At 35.1% G+C, this 22,500-nt stretch overlaps 1 protein-coding gene across 2 annotated transcripts in view; it reads right to left on the bottom strand.

Moving 5' to 3' along the window:
- The window catches only part of LOC135195770 (teneurin-m-like), an 823,709-nt gene that overhangs the window by 511,977 nt on the left and 289,232 nt on the right, over positions 1-22,500 (bottom strand). The window contains exon 3 of one of the 2 annotated variants that reach the window (XM_064222226.1): positions 18,957-18,986. The exons of the other annotated variant lie outside the window; for it this stretch is intronic. The gene's annotated coding sequence lies outside the window, so the exon portion shown is untranslated. The remainder of the gene's footprint in view (positions 1-18,956; positions 18,987-22,500) is intronic. 2 annotated transcript variants of the gene reach the window in all.

A 22,500-nucleotide genomic window follows, 5' to 3' on the forward strand; every position in this document is an offset into this window, starting at 1 on the left:
TCTTTTATTGCTTGAAGGATTAAGCCAATATGCTTGCAGGCGCGATTTACCCTCATCACACAAATCTTACGCTTGCAATGGAATGTACTACCTTTCTGACAGCGAGCACAGCAGAAAAAAAAAAAACGTTCAATAAATCAACACGAACCAAGAGCATCACAAACTATCCAAGTCACGCAGAAAATTCCTCACTATCATATGCACTCCCCACCATCCAAGACGAACAGACAACCACAAACGTAAACAACCGGACAGGAGCCATAACAATCATCCGCAAACAACCACAAACAATCCCACACACACATTAACACATTCATCTTATCCCGTTACGATACCCATCAACAACTTTTACGGCCTCCTTTTAATCCCCAGGAATCACGGAATACCGTAAAGGGGTTGCTTTCTGGCGGGGCTCCGTTGGCCTCAGTTCTGCCGACGTCGGTCGGCGCATGCGCTCTAGACACACTGGCGCGCACTCCGTTGAACTTCGGGTCTCAATGTGACCCAATGCCGAGATTTTATGTTTATTCGATGCTACGTTCATTTTCGTTCTTTCTCCTTTTGAGTTGCCGGAGATATCCTTTCAAAATTCTAATTAGACTCTCTCTCTCTCTCTCTCTCTCTCTTTCTCTCTCCCATGATGCTTTTCCTCCTCTCTCTTTCTCCCTCCCGAGATACTTCTTTTCCTGCATTCTGAATCTCGTTCTGAATAAGAAAACTAAACCTTTATGATTACTTAAATAATTTGTTCATATCACACGCAATGCCGCCTCACTTCTTTCAGAAACAATCCTAACTCTCGCTCGTAGGTCAAACAGTCTCGCCAATAAATGTTTTTGATATTCAAACACTTCATTTGCACATTGCGGTTGTAAACACTTCCAACATTCATTTATGCTTCCAAAACCGAACACTTTAATTCGGCAGAAACCGCACAATGCTTTTCCGCTGTGGTGCAACTGACTGTCAATCGGATCCTCTGGCCAGTAGTAGACGTTATCTTCATAGATCATATATATAGAATATATATATATAATATATATTATATAATATATATATATATATTCTTATATATATATTATATATATATAATATTCTACATATATATATATATACAACATATATTATACATATATATATATATATATATAAACAACTATTTCCAAGCGCATGTGTACGTTAATTCTACTCTGAATCTGTGAAACCATGGACGTATATTTTAAAACGTGAAAACAATTAATAAAACAGACATATAAACAAACACACGCAAACACCCACACATCTCTCTCTCTCTCTCTCTCTCTCTCTCTCTCTCTCTCTCCCCTGCTGAATTTAAAATAGACAATCGAAAATATATTTCGCAGACGTACAGAAATCCTTTTAAAAATATTGGAAAATGCACTCCGGACCTTACGAGTTAGTCTGCGGCGTTGCGGTACGAGAGAGAGAGAGAGAGAGAGAGAGATTTGATTAGAGAGAGAGGGAGCAGAGTTTTCTTGCAATAGATCACAAGTTCTGAACTTGACTGACCACCAATGCCGGCGTCCAAGTTTTTTTTTTTTTTTTTTTTTTTTAAGGTAACCACTTGCACTGGCCTTCATTATTTCATTTTAACTCTCTCCTACTCAGCCATAATTCTTTGTTCCTTTCAGCTCGCAGGAAAAGGAATTGCCCCGATCCTCCACAAGAAGGGGGGGGGAGGGGATGGGAGAGGAGTTTCAGATGGAGGAACCCATTTGTCTGAGGAAATGTGTTCATTGGTGGATGATGAAGAACCTTTCGCTCCCAGTAAGTTTAATGAGGACGCAAGTTCATTCTGCCAATCAAGCAATGATATTAATGCGAAGACTTGTGGTTTTTTTTTTTTTCAACTGGATAGAGAAACAGTTTTTTTTTATCGTCTCCATTAATATTTTCTTACAAACAAAACCTGTCATTTACCTATTCTTACATGAGAAAGCTTGCATTTATTTGTTCTTGCATGAACAAGTTTTGACTTATTTGTGTTATTTGTTTTTTGCTTGACCACGTATTGACTTATTTGTTCTTCCTTGAACAAGTTTTTATTCATTTGTGTTATTTGTATTGCATGCAAAAAAAGCTTTGAATAATTTGTTCTTGAGCAACAATGCTTTGAATGCTTTGTTCTTAAGCAAAAAAAAGTTTTGAATTATTTGTTCTTCAGCATAAAAGTTTAAACCTTATTCATCATTGCATGCGAGCGATTTGATTTCTCACTCTTTCCATGTAAAGCTTTCATATATTCATTCTTTCATGCAAAAACTCTAATTTCCTTATTTTCAATTTAAAATCTTTAATTTGTTTATTTTTCTTGTTAAACGCTTTTCATACCTCTTTTCCTTGTGAAAGCCTTATCTATTTATCCTCCATGTACGAAAATTATCTATTCGTCCATCTAAACCTTATTTGTGTTTAATTATTCTTTCTTGCATTTTTTATTTATTTATTTAGGAAGTAAAAGCTTTAATTCGAATTATTTAACAATCAGTTTAGCAAAGATAAAAAAAGTTAATTTAAAAGGGAAAGCTTTTAATCATTTATTTCCTCTGTCTCTTTTCTTTCTTTATAAGGTTCAATTTCTTTTTATAAGTCTCTCTCTCTAATCTATCTCTCTCTCTCTCTCTCTCTCTCTCTCTCTCTCTCTCTCTCTCTCTCTCAACCATAATAATGACTTCGATTACATACCCTTAACATATATTGACATTTCTTCCTCTCCCTAGCTCTCTTTTCTATATGATCCTTACAGATCATCATCATATTCTTCTCATTCTCAGCCCCTACACATCATCATATACTTCTCTCATTCTCAACCCCTACACATCATCATCACTTTGCTCTCATTCTCACTCCAACACATCAATATCATCACTTTTCTCTCATTCTCATCCCCTACGTATCATCGTACTTCTCTCATTCTCCCTCCAACACATCATCATCATCATCACTTTTCTCTCATTCTCATCCCCTACGTTGCATCGTACTTCTCTCATTCTCAACCCCTACATATTATTATCACTTTACTCTCATTCTCATCCCATACGTATCATCATGCTTCTCTCATTCTCAACCCCTACACATCATCATCATCATCATCATCATCATCACTTTTCTCTCATTCTCATCCCTTACGTATCATCATACCTCTCTCATTCTCACCCCTACACAGCTATGGCCCCTCTTGACCTGGAATACTTGACTCTCTGAAAAATACTCGTGAAATTCCTGTTCCGAATCCCCGTCAGCGACCCTCCACACTCGAGTAGCCAATTGCTAAGCCCTTAACATAATTCATCCTCTCTCTCTCTCTCTCTCTCTCTCTCTCTCTCTCTCTCTCTCTCTCCTTTATTCGACCCTTTTTCATCTTCCCTCCCTGCAAGGACGAAAGTGTTTTACCATCAACGGACTCTCTCTCTCTCTCTCTCTCTCTCTCTCTCTCTCTCTCTCACATATTCCCTCTTTCCAAGGACGAAAGTGTTTTAACATCAACACCCTCTCTCTCTCTCTCTCTCTCTCTCTCTCTCTCTCATATTCCCTCTTTCCATGAAGAAGTTGTTTTAACATCAACGCCCTCTCTCTCTCTCTCTCTTTTCATATTTCTTCTCTCTAAGGACAAAAGTGTTTCAGATTTTACCATCAACGACCTCTCTCTTTCTCTCTCTCTCTCTCTTTGTTTTTCGGACACAGCTGTTCAATGTCTTAACGCTTTATTATTATATTTTCTTTCTCTCTCACCTTTTGTTTATCCCATGGCTTCTTTTTCACTCTTTCTTTTCTCTCTCTTTGGCTCTAGGTCTTTTCCTTCGTCTCTTCCTAACCCAACTCTTTCCTTCCTATGCTTCTTCAGAAGTGTTTACCAAATATCTTCTATTTTACACATTCGTACTTCTAGATCGCATTTCTTCCACTTTCTTATTCGTTTCATTTCCCTCTTTTCACCCTCAACCGCCTCTCTCTCTCTCTCTCTCTCTCTCTCTCTCTCTCTCTCTCTCTCTCTCAGCACTTTTCCTCTCCAATGTCTTTCCTTCTAATGTTTCTCCATTCTTTCTCCAACACCCACCACTCGCTCTCTCTCTCTCTCTCTCTCTCTCTCTCTCCAATGTCTTTCCTACTAACGCTCCTCCATTCTTTCTCCAACACCCTACACTTGCCCCACATCCTCTCTCTCTCTCTCCTCTCTCTCTCTCTCCAATGTCTTTCCTTCTAACGCTCTTCCAATCTTTCCCCACCATCCAACACTCATCCCTCCAACATTCTCTCTCTCTCTCTCTCTCCTTCTAATGCTTCTCCATAAACGTTCATCACTCCATTGCAATGAACGTTTTATGGCCGATTTTTCTTCACCCTACCATCCTGTGCGGTAAATTTCCGGCGGCGAGTTACTTCGGACGAATTACGCGGCACAAAACGGCAGAGGTAATTAAATTAGAAAAGTGTATTTAATCAGGATCGCCTTCTTGATGGCACGAAGGGATTTTTTTTTTTTTTTTTTTTTTTTTTTTTTTTTTTTTTTTTTTTTTTTTTTTTTTTTTTGTATTTTTTTTTTTTTTTTTTTTTTTTTGGTAAAGTCAGTCAAGAATGTCTGTGTTATTCGTTGTTTCAGTTTTTTGGTAAAAAATTATGATCTGAAGGCATAAAAAAGAATATTTTGCAATGTCAGAATGTCAATCAAGAATATTTTCGTTAGTGTTGTTATTTATTGATTTTTGGTAAAAATTATTATTTCATGGCCTAAAAATAATATTCTGTAATGTCAGTCAAGAATATTTGCATTATTCGTTGTATCAATTTTTGGTAATAATTATGATTTGACGGAATAAAAATAATGTTCTGGAATGTAAATCAAGAATATTTGCATTATTCGTTGTATCAATTTTTGGTGCCAATTATGATTTGACAGGATAAAAAAATATTCTTAAATGTCAGTCAAGTGTTACTCTTATCAATTTTTGGTAAAATTACGACTGACAATAGATATGAAAGCATAGATATTTAATTCTTGAAGATATTGCAATGTACGTCACGAATACTTCCGTTATTAGTTTAATTAAATTTTGGTAACAAATATGATTTGCAATATATATGAAAATATGGATACATTTCTGCAGGTATTATATTTATACTGAATAAAAAAACATAGTTAAATGAATTAGGTTATGTATCAAAACCGTCTTAATGTGATTATTTTAAATTCACGTCAAAGTTAATAAAACTGCGTAAATTATTTCGTTACAGCCGATTCCATGCCAGTCAATTTGCATTATAAAAAAAGATCTTTTGATGATTAAATCAGACATTTTCGTCATAAGAATGTAGGATATGAAAGAAAGTCTGAATTCCAAATCGGAATTCAACAGAAACTTTGTAATATGAGTGAATAATATTTTTAACAATTTTAACAATTCTTTTCAAAATTAGAAAAAGAGCGAAATTTTCCATTTCTAAGCAATTTATTCCACAAAGAAATCACGTCTACATCCCTTTACATCACCTGACATTAAACGGACTTAGAAAAATACGGAAAGCAATATTGATCTCCACAAAAGACACTCTGGGACGAGCAGTACTCAGCATGGAATGGGCGCCACAAAGGGCAGACATTCGGCAACGCAAAACAAGAGGGAGGGGAAGGGGAGAATTAATCCCAGCCATCATAATAAAGGGGAAACCCCTCCAGTAATTGAACCCCATAAATGCATAATGATTTTGTGACAAAGGCATATCCTGACAAACGCTTAGTAAACATCGAGTCCGTTATACTCAGCACAGCCAAATCTCCATCACGGAGACACGCCAACGTGATTAGCGCGAATAATCAACCGCTGTGATGATCGCGGGGTAGAAATGCCTATCATTAAGTAGTATCATTCCTTAATCCCATTCGCATGTCCTGCTCTACTATGAGCGATCACGAGTCGCGAACCATTTCCTTCAGTTATCCCCCCTCGGCCTTTCCCCCCGTTTTCTATGAGCGCGTTCAACCGCGCAGTGCTCAAGCCAACCGAAAACTATTCTGTGTTGTGTTTTACGCATAAGGTGCACCTCTGGGACAATTTGCCGGGCGTAAATTCCGAGACTTAATGGCGCTCCTGGGGTCCGAGAAGAGACCGAGCCCGCGTGTAGCGTAAATGAATTCAGTCAGAGGCTCCAGACAAGTAGGCCTCTGAGACAAAAGGGAGCGATTTTATATCACCCCTCTTTCGGCTTTCTACCGTCGCACGGCGCGTTAGAAAAGGCCGAGGACGTGTCACCTACAAGTAACCTTCACGACGCTCCTGACGAAGACCTACTTAATGAGGAATGAGGATAAAAGGCTACAGAGCAGCCAAGGTGATATAGATGCTATCTAATTGGTATTACCTACAAAAAAAATAATAGAATGAGTTGCTATAAACTAAAATGAAAAATGAACGTTACAGATCGTGGAACTTCTACATAATCTTCAGAATTTAATGGCATATACGTTCTCTGTCTCTCTCTTTCTCTCTCCCCGCCTTATTTCCCGCAACTTCCCAGTAACGTCGCCCTATGCTAATGGACCTAAATTCTCTTGAATTTAGACCCGATACACAAATTCTGTACCTTAGGGGGCGGTGGGTTCCCCTACTTCGAAACGTTGCACAGCAGAGACATATACGGGGACGGAATGAATGCATCTGGAAATTAATGCTCAAGACGAGGAGCTCAGATGAAGTGAGTATAAGGAAACAAACACACACACCCACACACAACACACACACACACACACACACACACACACACACACATATATAATTAATAGACATATAGATATATATATATATATTATATAATAATAATATATTATATATATAGATATATATATATATATATATATATACACACACACACATATATGTATGTGTGTAGATGAATGATATCGGTTTCAAATCCCCTGAGAGAGAGAGAGAGAGAGAGAGAGAGAGAGAGAGAGAGAGAGAGAGAGAAGTAAATATTATAGAATATTACAGGATCGAATTATGAGAGAGAGAGAGAGAGAGAGAGAGAGAGAGAGACGTAAATATTACATGAATATTCTCAGTATCGAATTACCTGAGAGAGAGAGGAGAGAGAGAGAGAGAGAGAGAGCTGTGCTACTTTCTAAAAAAGAGTGCGAGCGGATCCAGCGCCTATTATTCCACATCGACATGCCACTATTACGCCGTGAATTGCTCCTGCACACGCAAAGATATCTTCCGGACGCGTACCTGAGGGTGATGCGTTAGGCAGCTTAGCAATTTCCTATGTAAGAAGGTGTTTTATTTCTTATTCCTATTCCGGTTTTATTTTTTTTATTTTCATTCCGGTTTATTCTTCGGGTTAGGATGTTTGTAGGTGTTTCATTTCTTATTTCTATTCCAGGTTAGTCTTCTTGCTAGGACGTTTGTAGGAGTTTTATTTCTTATTCCTATTCCGGTTTATTCTTTAGGCTAGGACGATTGAAGGTGTTTTATCTTTTATTTCGTTTTCTTTTATTCGTCAAGTTTAATCTTCGTGCTATAGGACGTTTGAAGGTGTTTATTTCTTATTCCTATTCCGGTTTATTCTTTAGGCTAGGGCGATTGAAGGTGTTTTATCTTTTATTTTCGTTCCGGTTTATTCTCCGTGCTAGGACGTTTGAAGGTGTTTTATTTTCTGTGTCTATTCCAGCTTAGACTTCAGGCTAGGACGTTTGAAAGTGTTTTATTTCTTATTTTTATTCCGGTTTATTCTTCAGGCTAGGATGTTTCCCAAACAGATAGCATTTTTTAAAACTAATAAATAACGAGTTCCAACTGTTTTCGCATCTCTATTTAGTAAATATTGATTTAATTTATCTATTTTTACTCCATTCGAAAATAATTTTATAGAGTTCATCATTAATAAAATGGACCACTACTGAATACCGTGGAATATGAACCATATATCCTGGCTGAACAAAGTTAGTTGTTCATAAACACATACACATGGAAGGCCAATTGATATCTAACAATTTAAAACAAATAACATTGGTTACTTTTCACATATAACATTAAGCCCTAAATACTGTAATAAATACAGCAAAATATGTTTCTTAAGTAACATTAAGCCAGTAACAAGTTGATAAATACACCAACATATGTTTCATAAGGAACACTAAGCCCGTAACAAGTTAATAAAAATAGCAAAATATATGTTCCCCCGGTTAATAATGTTTCCTAAGTAACATTAAGGAAAACATAATATTGTTAAAACTAAGTCCAACATTAAGCCCCGGTTAAATAAAATACAGCAAATATATGTTCCCTAAGTAACACTGAGCCCATACTAAGTTGATAATTACAGCAACGTATAGGTTATATTTTCTGAGTAACATTAAGCACAGGAAAAGTTGACAATTACAGCAAAATATGTTTCCTAGGTAACATTAAGCCCTTTATAAGTTAATAAATACAGCAAAATACATGTTTCCTAAGTATGATTAAAGTAACATTAAGCCCATAATAAGTTAATAAATATTGCACTACGTATGTTTCCTGAGTAACATGTCGAATAGACACCAATTCCTTTTTAGGTACACAGAAACACACAACACCCACTGAAATACTAAGAGAGAGAGGAGAGAGAGAGAGATAAAATATGCTAACGACATTGAAAGACCTCTCTTTCCTTCAGTAATGGCAGAAGTCTCTGGAAAAATAAATTTCTCTTGAGTTCGTTACGCTGTATACAAAAGCGTAAATTTCGCCCTATGTAAGCGTCGAAAAAAGTCTTATGTGTAAAAGGGTAAATTACGAAATTATCTCTTGCTGCGAACGTACGTAGTTGCCTAAATACTCTCTCTCTCTCTCTCTCTCTCTCTCTCTCTCTCTCTCTCTCTCTCTCTCTCCGAGTCGTTATTATGGAATTATTCGTCATAATTACGTATACGTGAGTCTTACTCTTCCTTCTGGGACAATTTATCCTTATTTTCTAAATTCTGCTTTTATCTGCTTGTCAAAATGAGAGCAAAATTATGTTCGGTAAGTCATGGGTTATTATTTTTTTTTTACTTTCAAAAAAGATTACAGAACACTTTGAAAGCGCTTTCAGAAAATATTCGCTGGCTGGAAAATAAAGTGCCAGATTTGGAAAGATATATTTATGTTCATGGTAATATTCAGAGCAAGAGGAAAAATAAAAGCAGAATAATAATAATAATAAAAATACCAGACATTCACTCTTCGTATAATTTACCAAGATTTACTGCATCATATATTACCTTGAACTCTTCCCATGAAACGTATTCGTCATCATCAGCATAATTCATCACGGACACACAAACTTTCAGAGAGAAAGACGGTAAAGTGGGCCCCCTTAAAAAAAAATCCTAAAAAATAAAGGTACGTATATATTTGCGAATGATACCATCATATATGAGAATTTTAAACATATACTTGTTGGATATCAAATCGTAAGCATTATTCATAAGTATGCATAGTACATCAAGAGTAAGATCATACAGAATGCATAAAAAGTTGTCAAATGGATACATGTGCGATTAATGCTATTGTGTAAAATAACTTTCACTTATATATTTGTTAGCAAAATCAATAAATAACAAATTACGAGAAACGTAATATGAGTCTTCACTTCGGTTTGGCCTGGCGAGCATCTAAATGTATTCGAACCTGGGAAAGAGAGAGAGAGAAAGAGCGAGAGAGAGGAGAGAGAGATGAGGTCGGAGGGGTTGGAGAGAGAGAGAGAGAGAGAGAGGGGGGGCAGGGGAGGAGGAAGGAAGAGGAGGTCAGTCTCACCACTTCAGAACTAGGAAACCAATCACATATGAGATGGGTGGAGGGAATATTAGTCATTTCGAATATCCCACGTGAATTAATTACGTATACGCTTTTGCAGAAAGTAAAGAAATAAGGTTACTTTCATAAGAAACTAGTATATAAAAATCGGCACATCTCGGATGTTTATCTAGGTTATTTTTTTTAAACATTACAGTTTCTTTGTTCAGTAAGATTTTTTGTCACTGGCTGTTTCTGTTACATTGGGAAGTCGTAGGGACCAATTTGAGGGTTTTTTTTTTTTAAAAATTTGCTCATCTGCAATATATCTATATATATATATATATGATATATATATATATAGATATATATATATAATATATAATATATATATATATGTATATACGTAACACACACACACACACACACACACACACATATATAATATATATATATATATATATATATATATATATATATATATATATATATATGGTATGGGAATTAGGAATTAACACACACGTGTGTGCGCATTTGGAATCGAAAATGCCAAAAATAATAATGCACAAGCACCTTACAGAGAGAGAGAGAGAGACGAGAGAGAGAGAGAGAGAGAGAGAGAGAGAGAGAGAGAGAGAAATTATTTTCCGATGGACCAATTTCTGGCAAGTACAGAGATTCATTCCCAAATCCCACGAGCGAGAAGGAACTTGAGCCCTGGGATGTCAAGAGCGCGCCCACGCTGCAAACACGATCGACTCCTGCAGAAGCAAGTATGTCATTTGCATGGAGGGAAAGCAGGATGAGGAAATTGCACGTTCCTTCTCTTAAGAAGTATTTCGACACCCTGTGCACCATCTTTTTTTTTTTTTTTGTTTTTTTTCTTTTTTTTTTTTTTTTTTTTTTTTTTTCAGGAATAATTTTTTTGGGCAATCTTTTTTCGGGGGGAGCGGAATGGGTGGGCGATACTCTATGGACCAACCATCTTCTTATGCCAGGGATTTTTTTTTTTGGGGGTGGGGGTTGTTTTTTTTGGGGGCGTTGCAAGGTGGGGGGGGAGGTTGTTGAGGAAGGTAAGACCTCCTCCTTTCCCACTACATATTTCTTTACATCGTTTTTCCCCCTAATTTTTTGTAAGAAGTAGTTATTTATTTATTTATTCTTTTTGCAAGGTATTCCATTATACTTACTACATTTCTTTTACACCCTTTTTCTTTTTGTCCTTTTTGTGCAACAGGATCAAATTTGATATTCACTGTTTTCTTGTTTTATTCACTTTCCACATATACTTTCTTTTGCCGTTCTTATGTGTTTCTCTATAGAGTATTAGTGAACAAGAAAAAAACGAAAAAAATATTCTGACAATATAATTATTTTTATATCCAGAAAAAAATTCTTTTGTATTACAACTTACAAAATAAAAATGATGTTACTCGACAAAAGGAAAGAACCGTCCCCCACCCCGAAAAAAATATATAAAACGTATTCAGACCCATCCCCCCTTCTTCTTCCTCTCCGATTATTTCTTACGCATTTTTCTTTTTCGCAAAACACATGAGAAAAAGAAGCAAGAAGAAGTAGGGAGGATATATTTTTTTGCCGTGATCTCCATTTACTTTTCGTTATTATATTTACTTCTCCCAATCTTTGCTATTTTCACTATTTTTAACTTTTGGTCTGAAATGTCTTTTATTCTATAAATACTGAGGTCGATGAGTCCCGGGGCTACCTAGTACTCTTATGTAGCCCAGGCCCGATTATAGCTTATGGGAAAACAGAATCGAAACACGAGTTCTGGGGTTTTTAGTTTCCCCATATTAACTGTATATTTGTTTTCATTTCTGTTCACCATTCTTGTTGAGGGTAGGAGACAGACAGAATAAAAAGTTTAATGAAAAATATCACTTAAAAAATGAATCTACCTTCGTTTTCCGAACCTTTCTTTTCCTGCATATTTTTTGTTTCCGAGATTATTCAATTTATGCTTTTTCCTGATGAAGTGAGTTGGCCAGATTTAGAAAGAATAACAATTGCGGAAGAAATGGAAAATAATAAAAATCAAGTAAAAAGATTAAATGTTACATCAACTTACTTTTTACAGCAACATTCAATTTTTGACAATTTATGATTCTGATAAATTTCTTTGAAAACGTACATAACAGAGCAAGAATTAGGCAAGATACAATCAGTACAGAATTATCACAAATCCAACAGGTAAAGAATCATACAGGTATTATTTGCATTGACAAATAACAATAAACAATTCGGGTAACAATTCACTTACTGTAAACACTGTAACCACACACAAAGTACTTAGATAAACATGCATGACATCACAATACGTATGACGTCTACTTAGGAGCACGTGCATAACACTTTTATTACACTACACACTTAACATACACTTAACATACCACAAACAACGCGTTCACTACACTAGACATTTAAGACAAATCACATACAGTCAAGACGACATATTTAACCACATGACAACAATAACAAAAATATAGATATACAAAGCTTTTTCTTATGGACTTACCTTATCCATTTTGGCTACGCTACGCAGTTCTCAAATAATCCCGTATTACAGCAGAGATTTAGAAAAGAAATATAACAGTGTATAAATGATATTCTCCGACGTTCCCAAATCCTGCATTAGATTGTAAATATACAGAAAAGTATTGAGGTAACAAAAGTGTAAATTATAAACAGAGAAAAACGCATAACCTCCGACGTCCCAAAATCCTCCTGCATTAGATTGTAAATATACAGAAAAGTATAGAGGTAGGAAAGTGTAAATTGTAAAAAGAAGACAACACGTAACTTCCAACGTCACAAAAATCATCCTGAATCCGATTGTGAATATAAAGAAAAGTATAGGGGTAACAAAGCGTAAATTATAAAAAGGTTGAAACACCCATCTTTCCCGACGTCCCAAAATCCTCCTGCATCAGATTGTAAATATACAGAAAAGTATAGAGGTAAGACAGTGTAAATTGAGAGAGAGAGAGAGAGAGAGAGAGAGAGAGAGAGAGAGAGAGAGAGAGAGAGAAAAGCGGAAACTTCGTTTTCCCGGTCGTCCCATATTCATGACAAATATACGCAGGACTCGAGTGATTTTTCCCTTAATGTGGGATTCAACGACCTTTACGAAGAGTGTTTCGACATAAATATCCCAAGTCAAATGGCCCGAAAATGTCTTACAATTCTAGAGGGACGTACATCACCACAAAACGGATTATAATGGTCGACCTCCCGCCAAGAGCCTTTTCGACCATTCTTTCACATTTGGGGCTAGATGCCTCTGGGACAAATGGACCTAAGAGAACTCGTCAAATTTATTTCAACTTCCGTTCTCAAAAATCTTAATTAGCGTTAACATTTCTTCGGCGTTTTCGTTATTCATAGTCTTCAATATCAAGAGCGCGTAATGATTGATGGATAACTGTCTGATCAATGTTAAGTATAATACGAAGAATGTAAACTAAATCATCTGTTAACACTTGACCCTAACTAATTTCTGCGAGGTCACGAAAGAACCCAATGTAAAGTGAATACTAAAGAAACGGAATGGGACGTCATTTATTCTGAATAATCGATCATTACCTGAGCAAAGTTAGGTAAATGAAAAGTTTTAGTAGAGGATTTGAAATGTCCACAAAAACATTTAACTATCTAATGTCTGTGATATTCAAAGACAGATTTCAGTTTCCAATCGTTCCCGCAATGAACCTACATAAATTTTGAAATGATTAGAAAAATGGAGCGAGTGAGCCAAAGATCTAACAATAAATCCTCCCCTGAAAATCCTATGCGAGACAGGAAACGAATTCTGGAGCGAATCTTCCTTCCCAATATCCTGCATCTTCTCCAAGGTCACCCTCCCGTGCTTTCCCCAAAAGCACAAAGGAAAATTAAATATATTATGCAGTTTCTACCGTCCCCTCTCGCCTACCCACTACCCACACCACCACAACCATCTTGGCTCCCTACCAACAACCCAAAACCAACTCCAACCCAAGCCACCCTTGCCCACCCTCCCCTTCTCCCACAACCCTTCCGTTGCTCCAAGGGCCATCCATGAATGGTGTAAAATGATTTATATGTCAGTTTATTTAATGTTGTGAAATATATCAGAGTTTTCCCGGCCGCCGCAAACCGGGGGCCGAATTTTTTGGGTCCCATTTTGTGGTTTGGTCTCCTACGTGATCGAGGTTTATATACATGCGTTTCCATAAAAAAAGAAGGATAAAATAAAAGGAGAGGAGAGATGGCCCAGGGGAGAGAGAGAGAGAGAGAGAGAGAGTGTGTGTGTGACACTGGTGAAGCTGCGGGTTTATATAAGCGTACCCAGAGTATAGCCTAATGTCGACGTTCTTGAAACTGTTAAACCGTCTATTATAAATGTCGACATATATCTGTCTATCTGTCTATCTATCGTTAAATCGACCTGTTGGTGTTATAAAATATTTAAGAATTTAAGCAGGACCTCTGGTTTCTTATTAACCAACAGACATTATCATGTCCCATTATTTTATATAAAAAGAAAAAAAATGGTAGGACAATTAACCTAAAGCCCGTATACTGCCCGGACCTAAAACAGAATAATAGAAGGGTGGAACAGGAGAGAAGAATAGGGTCGGTCCAAGTAGTAAGTAATACGCGCCTCGTGAATGATGTGAAGAATTATATACATTATATATATATATATATATATATATATATATATATAATATATATATATATATATATATATATATATGGACAACACATTCCTCTTTGTAGAGTCTAGAAGGACATTATAAATGAAAAAAGAACTAGAGATGTTATGTGTTCTAGAAAGTTAATGTATTCGTTAGGAGATTTATTTCTGGTGACTGAAAATTCATTTCTCGATATAATGTGGTTCGAATCCCACAATAAGACGTAGGTCCCGTCGCTAAGTAAATAAAAATCTAATCCTTCGAGCCAGTCCTAGGAGAGTTAAGATATACATAGGAGACGAATCCATTATACCTAAGAGTTTTAGGAAGATATAAGTTGGTTCTAGATCTGAATGGTGTCTTACAATTAAAAAAAAAAAAAAAAAAAAATATATTGCAAGTGAGAGAAATGCACTAGAGGACGAAAACCACGACATCCTGGGTAATAATAGAAAACAAAAAAATCTAGAATAACCAAAAACTCTCTAGAATAGGAAGATGTTTTAAAAGACATAGAATATCAATCCTGGGGGGGAGCAATTGGTTAGAACTATACATTTAAATGACGTGGGTTTACTATTTCACGCAATTCTAAGAAATGGTATGCCTTTTTTTATTTTAGTACTCGTAATAACTAATTTTAATAGACATGGAAATACTTCCTCTAACTACAACAGTAGCAACAACACCCACTAGTTATGACTAGCACTACCAACTCTAAGGTTCTATAGCTTCTACGGCTATTGGTACTAGGGCTTTATATACTAATAATAATAACAATACTAATAATAATAATAATAATAATCATAATAATAATGATAATAATGCTGAACCTATGAAATAAAGATTTTTCAAATTAAAACCACAGTTTCTATAACAGCAGCAGTAATAATAATAATAGTAATAATAATAATAATAAAGTTTCTAGTTGTTTATAACAACCAATTCCCACACAGTATTCTGGTTTTAAATAAATGTAAGAGTTAATATAACATAAGCATCGGTATTCAATAATAATAATAACAATAATAATAATAATAATAATAATAAAATAATAATAATAATAATAATAATAATAATAATAATAATAATAATAATAATAAGTTTTATTAAAAATAATGGCAGAATTCACAAAATTGATTTTATACAATATTCTTTCAATTGAAAGAATATTGTATAAAATCAATTCTGTGAATTCTGCCATTATTTTTAATAAAACTTGTTTGAATGAAGGTCTGTTTCCACCATACAATAATAATAATAATAATAATAATATCAAAAAAAATTTCCAGTCTTCCAATAAAACAACATCCCATGAAACAACAGCGTGAATAATAATAATAATAATAATAATAATAATAATAATAATAATAATAAAATAATAATAATAATAATAATAATAATCAATTAAAAAGAAGAATAAGATGTGTCCAAAATAACAAATCCCCCAAAACAACAGTAATAATAATAATAATAATAATAATAATAATAATAATAATAATAATAATAATAATAATAATACATGTTTTCCACCGTCGCCAATTCATTCAGCACCATTACTCTTTCATAGCATCCGTCCTTATCAAAGCTGCCATAAAGAACAGACGGCCTCTTATTACCTCCCTTTCATTCCCCTTACTTTCTGAATGAAGAGGGCAATAATGCATCCCCCTTTCCCCTTTCTCTCTCTCATTTTTTTATTCTCCCCTCCACCCCACCCTCTCTCTCTCTAGTCGTTTCCTTTATGGCCTTTCGTCGCCCCTTAGACAAATTTTAGTAAGGCTTCACTAGGACACAGTAATGCTTTTCTACTTTGTGTCTCTTTGTGATTTATGTGTTTCTCTTTTTTTATTTTATATTTTTTATTTTTTAAGATTTTAGCTTTTATGTTTCCTACATCCATTACAGGGGGGGTTTACACCAGCAATCAGAAGACATTTCGTTGTTAAAAGTCACGACGTACTTAAAAGGTATCTGTACATTTTTTTTTAGTTTTTAACATTTAAAAGATATAAGCTTTTTGCATTTTATATATATTTATCTTTTATGTTTAATACCAAGACTCACTACACAATCACAATCTGTAAATAAATTTGTTTTATTTGTAATATTTAAAATGTTTTTAAAAGCGATACTGAATATATATTTTTACCAGTTTAGTTTTTCCCTTTAGTTTTTATCATTTGAGAGATATAGGGTATTTTTATTTTTATATAGATTTACTTTCTTGTTTAACACCAAGACTCACTACATAATCACAATTTTATTTTATTTTAAAGTTTATATAAATTTTTAAAAATACTGAATATATATTATTTTTACTCGTTTAGTTTTTTCCCTTTATTTGTTAAAATTTAAGAGATATAGGGTATTTGTACTTTTATATATTTTTATCTTTCTTGCTTAGTACCAAGACTCACTATATAATCTAATTTTTTCATTTTTCTATTTGTAAGTTTATGTCTAATTTTTTTTTAAAAAGCAATACTGAATCTATATTTTTGCCTGTGTGAATTTCATGACGCATTCAAATAATGTTTTTTTTTAACCCGTTTTCTCAAAATGGTTTTGCATTCAAATATATTTACACGAAATAAAATTGATTTCAGCCGTCTAAAGCAGAATTAACTGCGTGCTGACATGAACAAAAATATTATTAAAAATATCGATAATATTTTGTGGCACATTTAATCTTTATTTTTTTATCTGCATTGAATTCAGCTGTCGGGAGCGATATTAATTCTGTGACTTCATAGAGTTAATAACTGTTCGATGCCGGTATTCCAAATTAACAAAATGTGGGAAACGTCATAAACAGACCGGAAATAATAATAAGAATAATAAAAAAGAATGGTATTCACGTGATTACAGTCTTATAGGGCATTGAAAGCCTTATTTGACCCGGAAATTATGATCCGACGTGAATAAGATATTAGAAGGGCGGAGTGGAAAAAGGAACCTCTCTTTAGTCGTACCATTAAATCACAATAATTCTATCATAATTTTATATAATTGCCATAGTGCTTTACGGAACATTAAAATGACGAATGCACTCTGTACCCTTCGCACCGATAATTTAAGGTTATTATAATGTCAGGAATATCTCATCATGACAAGAAACACGCTCCTAATTGCACGACGGTTTCTCAGACGAAAAAAAAAAAAAATTTTGCTGTAGTTTTTCTTCTTAAAACTTAAAAGTTTTTTTTTTTTTTTTTATTCTTCAAAGTGATTCGCCTACATCAAGAAGCGCTTTCATTTCCCATTGATGTGTCCATACTCTTGGAAAGCATTATCTTTTTAATAATGTCACATTTCCATAATTATTTTCTATTTTTCATTAGTGTGAGCAAGCTCCCAAAATATTTTTCTTATTATACATAATAATAATAATAAAATAATAATAATAATAATAATAATAATAAATAATAATAATAATAAATAAAATAATAATAATAATCTCGTCATGGAATTTCTCTTTTGCTTCACTTGCAGACGCTTCGAAAAAGATATAATTCTTTGATCATTATATGCTTCCAAATTATTTCCCAAATCATTTAGTTTCTATTACGATTATGCTCTTCCATCACAACTTCCTTTGATGTCTCTGTGCTTCCTGTAAATATAAACAAATACAGAAATTGAACTCAGACCAACTCGGCGTAAATAATGAGATGTTACCCAACATCGTCTCATGAACACTACGGCACGAAACTGAAAAGGTAAACAACAGAAGAGACCTGATTGGTGTCACCTGAGATGCTCGACCAGGTGAATGTCAATGGGTGAATGTTTTTTAAACTAATTCATGAATAATCGTGACTGCCAATGGATGCATAGATATCAAGGGGGGGGAGCTTTCTTTATTTCTTTCTTTTAAGGGGCCTTTGCATAATTCAGGGGGTGTCAGTTACATTAGTAAATTTATGAACGTCAGTGAATTTCAATCGGAATTTGAGTCGATTTATGGAAATGAGTAGTGAGTTCTCTTAAGTTTATGAATTTTATCTGATTCATGGATTTTATATTGAAATTATCACAGTTTTACTCCAGCGAATTATTCTGGGTTGGTGAATGTATGAATTTCATAATTCGTTTAAAAGTTCCGTGGGTGAATTTCACTTGGTGGTGAACCTTCGACCTTCCTCGCGAAAGACAAAACGAAAACGGGACAAAAATCTTCTAATGCAAACGAAACGGAAATAACGAAAAGGATACGACTGTACCCACCTATCCCTGGAACCTGCTGCTGGAAGAGGCGAGAGAGAAAATCAGACAACACAAGGGTTTTAAAGACACTGCGCTCCTCTTCTACTGGAGGGAAATAAAAAATATATCTAAGAAAACAGCCGTGAGGTCTAAGGCACAAAACGAAAAACCGAACCTAAAAAAATAAATAAATGAATAAATTAAAAAAAGGACGAAATCAAAGAAGCGTTAATTACTTATGGCGAGATAAAATAGTATCCCTTTTTGTACATACCACTGAAAATTAGTTCCTCAACTGGAATGCCTGTAAATGAAAGGGAGAGAGAGAGAGAACGTTTATCGAACACTAAAGCTGTAGTCACACGACAAACTTAAAGGAGCCAAGTCACTCTCTATGCTTAAAATACACCTTACAGTACACTTCCTTTCTCTATGCTTAAAATACACCTTACGGTACACTTCCTTTCTCTATGCTTAAAATACACCTTACGGTACACTTCCTTCCTCTATGCTTAAAATACTTAAAATACACCTTACGGTACACTTCCTTTCACTATGCTTAAATACACCTTACGGTACACTTTCTTTCTCTCTGCTTAAAATACACCTTACAGTATACACTTTCTTTCTCTATGCTTAAAATACACCTTACGGTACACTTCCTTTCTCTATGCTTAAAATACACCTTACGGTACACTTCCTTCCTCTATGCTTAAAATACACCTTACGGTACACTTCCTTCCTCTATGCTTAAAATACACCTTACAGTACACTTCCTTAACATGGTAAAGGAGGAAGGAACTTAAAATACAATGGCACTAGAGTTTGACATGGCGCGGAATTTCTTTAAAATACTCTTAGGAAACATTCATAAAATACACTTACAGCCAGGCTTTTCTTGGTAAAGAGAGTACTTAGAATACTTAAAAATAGGCCTTACAGTACTTCCTTAACATGGTAACGGACGGATTTAAAATACTCTAGAATACTTCAAAATACAAAAACTGGACTTCGATTACAAAACGCGTACTGGACTTCCTCAAAATACATAATACGTGTATTTTTTTATATGATAATGAACGTAGTTAAAATACGACAAATGGAAGACCTTAAAATACATTTACTGTAGTGTAAATGTATTTTACACTTTAAACCATAATAATTTAAAGTTAAAATTAATTTTACACTATAAAGGTCTAATTTTACATATATGAAGTATAATGTTTTTTTTTTTTTTTACATGTTCCGTGGTTGAAGAATCCAATAAAATTATTGTTTACAGTAATAAAGAGAGAGAGAGAGAGAGAGAGAGAGAGAGAGAGAGAGAGAGAGAGAGAGAGAGAGAGAGAGAGAGAGAGAATCCCCTGACAATGAAAACACTTTCATTGTAGAAGACTACTGCAGGACCGACCTTCAAAGCATAAAAAAATATGATAGAGAGAGAGAGAGAGAGAGAGAGAGAGAGAGAGAGAGAGAGAGAGAGAGAGAGCAAATCGCTCCTCATTTTTGCAGATGCACCGACATTGTTATAAAAGACATCGGCTGGTAAAATCTTAAAGTTACCTACACGTTCCCTTATCACACGAGCTAACTCATCTTTAAAGACTCAAAAAAAAGAAGAAAAAAATAGAGAGAGAGAGAGAGAGAGAGAGAGAGAAAAAAAAAAAAGGTTTGACTTTCAGAAGGTTGAGTTTTCCATGATATAACTCAAAACACTGCCGACCATTTCTATTATTTGTAGGTCCGTGTTTTCTGGTTTTTATCGGATTCCTTGCTTCGCCCTACAATAAAACTCGCAAATAAAAGAGCCTCTCAAATAAAAAGTGATTAAATTAGTTCCAGTTCATTTAAAAAATACGATACGACACCGTTAAAAACTTCTGCTTCCCTCAAAAAAAAGAAAAAAAAAGTCAAAATACGAATAAAAAATAAAATAAATTCTATACTTCACCAATAATCACTTCCTGTCTCTCTCCAGTCCCAGAAATAAATATTTTGATGGGAATGTCACTATTTTGGACCCCCTAGAGGAACCAGAGCCGCCCCCCTCCGGAGGAAGGGGTGGGGATAGGGACACAATCCCCTTTTCACCACCCCTATTCTACCACTTGCATTTCCATATGTTTCCCCCGGAGAAAACAATCCACATTAAGAGTGGGCGCGGGGGGTGGGCTGGGAATATTGGGGAGGGGGAGAGGATGAGAGGGGGGCAGGGGCCGGTGATCAAGCCACCATTCCGCAACCCTGCCCATCAATCATACACCAAAATACGAATTGCACTCCATCCCCGGTAGCCCACCACATACATACATGCATACGTACATACAAACACACACAAAACACTCACAAACACCCACTTCCTGCCACGCATTCAAATAAAACCATTCGCTAATAAATATACGATAAAATGGAAAGTTGAACAATCCCCCCCACCCACTTGAAAAGGTCTTTCCCATTACATGCCATTAGCTTATTAGATCACGGTCCTCGCCTCATCACCATCTATCAGAAACTCCGAGGCTCTGAGATTTATATACGTGGGAAGAAGAAGAAGAAGAAGAAGAAGAAGAGGTAGAAGGAGAAGGAGAAGGGGAAGAAGAAGAAGAAAGGTCAGAGAATGAAGGATTGTCTTTTAAAGTGCCTCAGCGGGAAAGAGAATGGAGGAATAAAAACATTTTTCATATTTATGATTGCGCTGTCTTTTCACGGTGGAATAATCTATATTCGGCTTTTGACCAGTCTCTCTCTCTCTCTCTCTCTCTCTCTCTCTCTCTCTCTCTCTCTCCAAACGTCATGAGACTTCAGGAATGAAGATCCATACTATATATATATATATATACATATATATATATACATATATATATATATATATATATATATATATATATATATATATAATATATATATATACACACGTACTTGTATATATACTATATACAAATATTAATGTTTTCAATTTTGAAAACAATCAACCATATCTTGCATTGCATACAGTTAGCTAGTACGGATTTGAGAATGAATGACGTCAAAGGAGTCATTCAAGCATTCATTTGAGAATGAATTACTTTGAATGAATTTGAGAATGAAGGGCATAGAAGTAGTCATTCAGTCAGTCATTCATTACTAATTAATTAAAAAAAAAAAAGCACAGCTCAACATTCCTCCAAACGCAGCAAGAAGAGGAAGCCTTCTGCAGCAGAGGTCACGGCGCGACCTTCGAACCACAAAGACTTAACTGGGTGTTCGGGGCAACGAGGTTATTCCTGGATCATGGAATCCAGGTAGAAGTCGCTCATATCCCAGTTTTAATCCTGGCATTGTGCCAAAGGATCCAGGCTGCTGCTGCTGCTGCCGCTGCTTCCAGACGCGCGCCTTCAATCCAAACTTATATATACGCTTTAAGAGACTACCGGACATCCCATTCCACAGGCTCGACTGGCTGGTTCTTGGGGTCTCCTCGCCGTGCCATACTGCCGCTGGCAACAGGGCCCTACGGAGTGCCAATGTTTCGCAGTTCCTCTGACATACATTTCAGCCACTTTCAACGACCGTAACCGAACCTTATTACATTCTTGTGTATGCGGAGGTTATGTCTTCTATCTGATATAAAATATTATGTCTTCTTCTTCTTCTTTCTTCTTCTTCTTCTTATTATATTATTATTATTATTATTATTATTATTATTATTACTACGGAGTTCATTCGAAAGAAGCAATAGCTTAAGAATGTCATATTTCATCCCTTTGTTTTTATTTGAAACACTAGTATGCACTGTATTTTATATATAATATATCATATATATATATATTATATATATA

Source organism: Macrobrachium nipponense, chromosome 16 (genome assembly GCF_015104395.2).
Source record: "Macrobrachium nipponense isolate FS-2020 chromosome 16, ASM1510439v2, whole genome shotgun sequence".
NCBI classification, from domain to species: Eukaryota; Metazoa; Arthropoda; class Malacostraca; order Decapoda; family Palaemonidae; genus Macrobrachium; species Macrobrachium nipponense.